Raw genomic sequence first — 7,185 nt, forward strand, 5'->3', positions numbered from 1 at the left:
AGTTTTTTTCCAAATGTCTCGCCAGCTCTCGAGTTTGTTTCACTCCTGCTGATCCCAGAGCAGCTCTGACACTGATTCATTTCCTGTCTTTATTTACAAGCTCTGAAATCACAGAGATTTTCCTCATCCTTTGACTGTATTTAACATGATCACATTTATACTCAGTCTGACTGATTCACTGTCAGCTCAGAATATAAATCCTTTTACAGTTTGTAAACAGAGATGATGTAGGTACAGATGCACGCACATTATGGAAATGGAAGTATGGAGGAATGCAATAGCTTGTCAAGCTACACGAAGGGATTATCCTCGAAAGATCGAGAAAACTACCTGCGCAAGTTAACTTTGACCACCGGCAACTAACAGATCCCTGTGGTATTACCACAGAGTGGGTGGAAGACAAGTGGGCAGATAGATACAAGTGCTGGTCCTAAAATTAGAATATCATGAAAAAATTGATTTATTTCAGTAATTCCATTCAAAAAGTGAAACTTGTTTATTATATTCATTCATTACACACAGGCTTTTTTTTTATTTTGATGATTATAACTGACAACTAATGAAAACCCCAAATTCAGTATCTCAGAAAATCTGAATATTGTGAAAAGGTTCAATATTGAAGACACCTGGTGCCACACTCTAATCAGCTAATTAACTCCAAACACCTGCAAAGGCCTTTAAAAGGTCTCTGTTGCTACTTTCCCACCGCCGAGGTTCCGGGGCCGGAGCAAGTTCCTGTGCTGATCCCAAGGAACCGGCGAAACGCTTAAGAATGGGCCCGCGTTCCCACCGCGTTTCTGTGAACCGCTCCTTTACGTATGAGTGTGGGCGGGTCCTCGTCTGGACACGAAGCCGAAGCGCACAAACGTGGGAGAACACGCTCCCCTTTCTGTGCTGCAAATACGTTTTAGGGTCCAAACTACTGCAGCATCTGTGTGCAGCACAGAGGGAAACACAGACAGAGATTAGAGCAAGACGACAAGTACGCACTTTGTGTCCTTTTATCTGTGATATGAACTGATACAAAGCAGCAAGTTCAGCCTTAGAGCCCAACCTAATTCACAGCCGTGAAAATCGCTTCGCTTTTCTCCTGTAATACACATGTAATATGGTAGAAACCTGGATGTTGAGACGGCAGAGTCACGCCCCTCTGCCGCTTTTGTCACGCGTTCTTGGTTCCAGACCAGCTAGTTTGCGGGGCCGGAGTTGAACCCGTTTTTCAGCCGAGCACCGAGTGTTTTCGGTGGCGGAAAATCCGCCTAACGGTTCAAATTACGACACAGGCTCCGGAACCCTGTTGGTGGGAAAGAGGCCTCAGTCTAGTTCTGTAGGCTACACAATCATGGGGAAGACTGCTGACTTGACAGTTGTCCAAAAGATGACCTTTGACACCTCACACAAGGAGGGTGAGACACAAAGGTCATTGCTAAAAAGGCTGCTATTCACAGAGCTCTGTGTCCAAGCACATTAATAGAGAGGAGAAGGGAAGGAAAAGATGTGGTAGAAAAAAGTGTCCAACAACAGGGATAACTGCACCCTGGAGAGGATTGTGGAACAAAAGCCATTCAAAAATGTGGGGAGATTCACAAAGAGTGGACTGCAGCTGGAGTCAGAGCTTCAAGAACCACCAGCACAGACGTATGCAGACATGGTTTCAGCTGTCGCAGTCCTCGTGTCGAGCCGCTCTTGAACAGAGACAGCGTCAGAAGCGTCTCGCCTGGACTAAAGACAAAAAGGACTGGACTGCTGCTGAGTGCTCCAAAGTTATGTCCTCTGATCAAAGTCAATGTTGCATTTCCTTTGGAAATCAAGGACCCAGAGTCTGGAGGAAGAGAGGAGAGGCACAGAATCCACGCTGGCTGAGGTCCAGTGTAAAGTTTCCACAGTCAGTGATGGTTTGGGGTGCCGTGTCATCTGCTGGTGGTGGTCCACTGTGTTTTCTGAGGTCCAAGGTCAACGCGGCCGTCTACCAGGAAGTTTTAGAGCACTTCATGCTTCCTGCTGCTGACCAACTTTATGGAGATGCAGATTTCATTTTCCAACAGGACTTGGCACCTGCACACAGTGCCAAAGCTACCAGTACCTGCTTTAAGGACCGTGGTATCCCTGTTCTTCTTTGGCCAGCAAACTCACCTGACCTTTAACCCCATAGAAAATCTATGGGCTATTGTGAAGAGGAAGATGTGACACACCAGACCCAACAATTCAGAAGAGCTGAAGGCCACTATCAGAGCAACCTGGGCTCTCATAACACCTGAGCAGTGCCACAGACTGATGGACTCCATGCCACGCTGCATTGCTGCAGTTATCCAGGCAAAAGGAGCCCCAACTAAGTACTGCGTGCAGTACATGCTCATACTTTTCATGCTCATACTTTTCATGCTCATACTTTTCATGTTCATACTTTTCATGTTCATACTTTTCAGATGGCCAACATTTCTAAAAATCCTTTTTTTTTTTATTGGTCTTAATATTCTAATTTTCTGAGACACTGAATTTGGGGTTTTCATTAGTTGTCAGTTATAATCATCAAAATTAAAAGAAAAAACATTTGAACTATATCAGTCTGTGTGTAATGAATGAATATAATACACAAGTTTCCCTTTTTGAATGGAATTACTGAAATTAATCAACTTTTTCTTGATACTCTGATTTTATGACAGCACCTGTACACACATATTTGGTGGAGAAACCCAGCGTATACACCAGAGAAACGTTACGAGCATACAAGTCACTGGATGCTTACAATTCTGTTGTATGTGGTCATGTACAGAACATCAAATATCACAACATAGACTTGGAGTTTTGAAAGCAGACGTACTTCCAAGTCAAATACAAGGACACGCGATCACTGTGTAGGAGGCGTGGGTCATTGTAAAGTACGAGTACTTTGTCAGTTTTTTTTAGCTTGCTCATTGTTAAATTATAGTTATTGTGAAAAGATGAAATCACATTTTCATAAACTACACACAGTGTCTTCCAGCTGCTGATGTTATTGATTTACAGTGTAAAAAATTATATATTGGAATTTATAGAGCTATTAAATGTTAATTTTAAGCCCTGGTCATGAAATTAAGACATATCAATTTGTTTTATTCTGACATTACAGACTTGGGTCATGCTGCAGCCATGCAGCAGCAATTTTATTCAAAGCTGAGCTCTGTGTCAGGATGGGAACCAGAGAAAGCAGCAGTTACATCTGAAGCATGTGTGGAAAGACCTGAGCAGAAGAGACGTTAAGCCAGCTCCACTGAGGGAAATCAGCTTCCACAAACCAAAGAGGCGAGGCCGGCAGCTCCCAGCAGCTTCAAACTGCTAGAGAACAGTGTTTTAGTTAGTGATGGGCAAAGTGAGGCTTTGTGAAGCGTTCGAAGCATTTGTGTATCGAAGCTTCGAAACAATCTGAAACCATCTGCACAGTGACACCTGCTGGACAATTTGGTTATTGCCGTGTCTTGGTAATGCTGCTCGATGAAACAATGACACAGGCGCACCCTGCACAAGTCCAAACTAAGCTCCTGATTATACCTGAGTATCAATAATTATGATCAGCACATGTTTTGGAGAAACAAGGAGACAAACAAAGACGGTGAGCTGCAGTGAACAGAGCGCTTCAACAAACACTATTTTCTCTCTGTTAACATGAGGCTGTTTCAGCTGCTTAGTAATTCAGTGGAACACACAATAAACCAATTTATAAAATATAAAATACTGAGAAACGATGCTGTGTTTACTGTGGTAACCACACAGCTGTCTGTGGCCTCAGTCGGATTTGTTTCTTACCAGCGCTGGAAAAAATAAAAGTTTGGATGTTTTTGGTTGATTTGAAGCTTTCTGGGAGTTTGTGTCGTCAGGTTTTCACACTGTTAAACTAGAAGCTGGTGCAGCCTTTGGCTTTATTTGATATTCATTCAAAAATAAATGCAAAAAATAAAACAAAATGTTTTCCTTCTTTAAAATAAAGGTTAAAATTAAGTTTTCATTGGCTCATTCTGGCCAGTCTCAACACACTGACCAACACAAACACTGTGAGATATTTACAGCAGAAGCTGCAGTGGGGATCAGAAAGAAAACAAATCATTTGTCATGAGAATTGTTAATAAATAGTTCACGTGGTTTTTCTTGATATAAAAACAAATGTATTTAATTACAGCAGGAACCTCCTGCTGTGCGGTGTGCGGGTCATAGGTCGCAGCATCAGTGTTATGGACGGTTTCGGAGGTCCAGGCCCGTCCAGTCAGTCACTGTGACCCCTCAGCTGAATTCTACTGATACACTTCAGCTATAATCATATAAATCCATACAATATTGTACTGAAAAATTTAACAGTGTTGAAACTTCAGTGTCAAGCTTCCTATGTCACAGCGAGAGGTATGTAACACTTGACAGATGCTGAATAAGTTTTCTTTTGTTCTTGTGCAGTGAATTCATTTATAAAAAGTTCTGTTGCATCGTGTAACACCATAATCTACTCTGAGAAAGGTAAGAAAGAAATCATAAAGACCTGAGTCACTGCAGTATATTTTTGTCTTCAGATTATTTATTCCAGAAATTAGATTAGCTACTTACTGTTGTGTAGTGTTTATGTGTTAATGCTCTGCTTCATCACTTTAGTAAAAAAAGAAAAGAATTATTCAGCATAATAATTGTGTCCTGTCACCAGAATGCACTGATGATGACATCCTTTCTTTCCTTTCAGTTTATTTATAAAACGCCAAATCCGGGAACTAAAGGCTGTGGATCCAGACGCTGCAGTGCTGATGAGGCTGGAGAACAGCGACACAGGAACAGCATCATCAGTGATACAGAGGAACAGCCAGGCATGCCAGAGCCTGCTTTATTCCACAGCACACTCAGGGAACTGTCACCACAGGAGTTGCTGCTGAAACGTGAGGAAATATTTTACAGACTAAAAACTAAAATGCAACATCATCAATGTGAAAAGCTAGAACGGGTAACATGGCAATAATCAAGGTCAAAGGACTGGCACATCCAGCTGGGCGAATCACAAGTACTGAATTTCACCATGTGACCACAATAGACAAAATCAGCAAGAATTACCTCATGGATATGATGCCGTACAACAAAAACCAGTAAAATGTCCCGTCAGTAGTAATAGGGAGGCGGCAGTTCACACCTAGGTGTGAAAAAAGCAACGCGCTTGCATGTGAGGTGCGTGTGCGCGTGCGTGATTGCGCTGATGTGTGATAATGACGTATAGGGTGTCCGATCAAAACAATCGAGCTCATTGTCTCTTTATCCTGCCTCTCCTCACAAGGGTTTTTCCCAGACGGTCATCAATGAGGCTCAATCTCAATTCAATTCACTTCAATTTTATTTATATAGCGCCAAATCACAACAAACTGTCGCCTCAAGGCGCTTTGTATTGTGGGTAAAGACCCTACAATAATACAGAGAAAACCAAACAGTCAAAACGACCCCCTATGAGCAGCACTTGGTGACAGTGGGAAGGAAAAACTCCCTTTTAACAGGAAGAAACCTCCATCAGAACCAGGTTCAGGGAGGGGGGGGGTCATCTGCTGAGGGGGGGCTGAGGGGAGAGAAAGACATGCTGTGGAAGAGAGCCAGAGATTAATATCAATTAATGATTAAATGCAGAGTGGAGTATAAACAAAGTAAATAAGGTGAATGAGAAGAAACAGTGCATTATGGGAACCCCCCAGCAGCCTAGGCCTATAGCAGCATAACTAAGGGAGGGTTCAGGGTCACCTGATCCAGCCCTAACTATAAGCTTGATCATAAAGGAAAGTTTTAAGCCTAATCTTAAAAATAGAGAGGGTGTCTGTCTCCTGAATCCAAGCTGGAAGCTGGTTCCACCGAAGAGGGGCCTGAAAGCTGAAGGCTCTGCCTCCCATTCTACTCTTAAGTATCCTAGGAACCACAAGTAAGCCAGCAGTCTGAGAGCGAAGTGCTCTGTTGGGGTGATATGGGACTATGAGGTCTTTGAGATAAGATGGGGCCTGATTATTCAAGACCTTGTATGTGAGGAGAAGGATTTTAAATTCTATTCTAGATTTAACAGGGAGCCAATGAAGAGAAGCCAATATGGGAGAAATCTGCTCTCTCTTTCTAGTCCCTGTCAGTACTCTAGCTGCAGCATTTTGGATCAGCTGAAGGCTTTTCAGGAAGCTTTTAGGACAGCCTGATAATAATGAATTACAATAATCCAGCCTAGAAGTAATAAATGCATGAATGAGCTTTTCAGCATCACTCTGAGAAAGGATGTTTCTAATTTTAGAAATATTGCACAAGTGCAAAAAAGCAGTCCTACATATTTGTTTAATATGTGCATTGAAGGACATATCCTGGTCAAAAATGACTCCAAGATTTCTCACAGTGTTACTGGAGGCCAAAGTAATGCCATCCAGAGTAAGTATCTGGTTAGACACCATGTTTCTAAGATTTGTGGGGCCGAGAACAAGAATTTCAGTTTTATCTGAATTTAGAAGCAGGAAATTAGAGGTCATCCAGGCCTTAATGTCTTTAAGACATTCCTGCAGTTTAACTAATTGATGTGTGTCATCTGGCTTCATTGATAGGTAAAGCTGAGTATCATCTGCATAACAATGAAAATTGATGCAGTGCTTTCTAATAATACTGCCTAAGGGAAGCATGTATAATGTAAATAAAATTGGTCCTAGCACAGAACCCTGTGGAACTCCATAATTAACCTTAGTGTGTGAAGAAGACTCCCCATTTACATGAACAAATTGGAGTCTCACAACACAGTGGTTAATTAAAAATACAAAGGTAAATAATCTAATATCTGAGCTCACCTGTCGAGCATGATACAGACAAGACAGTACTTAATTAAAATACAGTGGTGAAATAATAGCCTGACATCCGATCTCAGCAGTGGGTGTGATACGCCACATCATTTAAATGCGGCAAGTCTGAGGGTCCTGGGTACAGATCAAAGGGTTATGAGGTGTGTCTCCACCTAGTGGGATGTGTCTTAAGTTATAGGGTGTGTATATAAGATCGTATGTAGCTCACTTCTTCAATTGACCTCCAGCATCAGCACATCTCCGGAGAGTTTTTACATCGACAGCGAGCGGCATATACAACTTTTGGAGAGAATTTGCGTCAGCTAGTGATCAACCATCCACCCATCTAAACAGCCATGACGTCCTTTAACCCACTTGCCGGACTGAACCCGTCTGA

Source organism: Archocentrus centrarchus, chromosome 20 (genome assembly GCF_007364275.1).
Source record: "Archocentrus centrarchus isolate MPI-CPG fArcCen1 chromosome 20, fArcCen1, whole genome shotgun sequence".
NCBI lineage: Eukaryota > Metazoa > Chordata > Actinopteri > Cichliformes > Cichlidae > Archocentrus > Archocentrus centrarchus.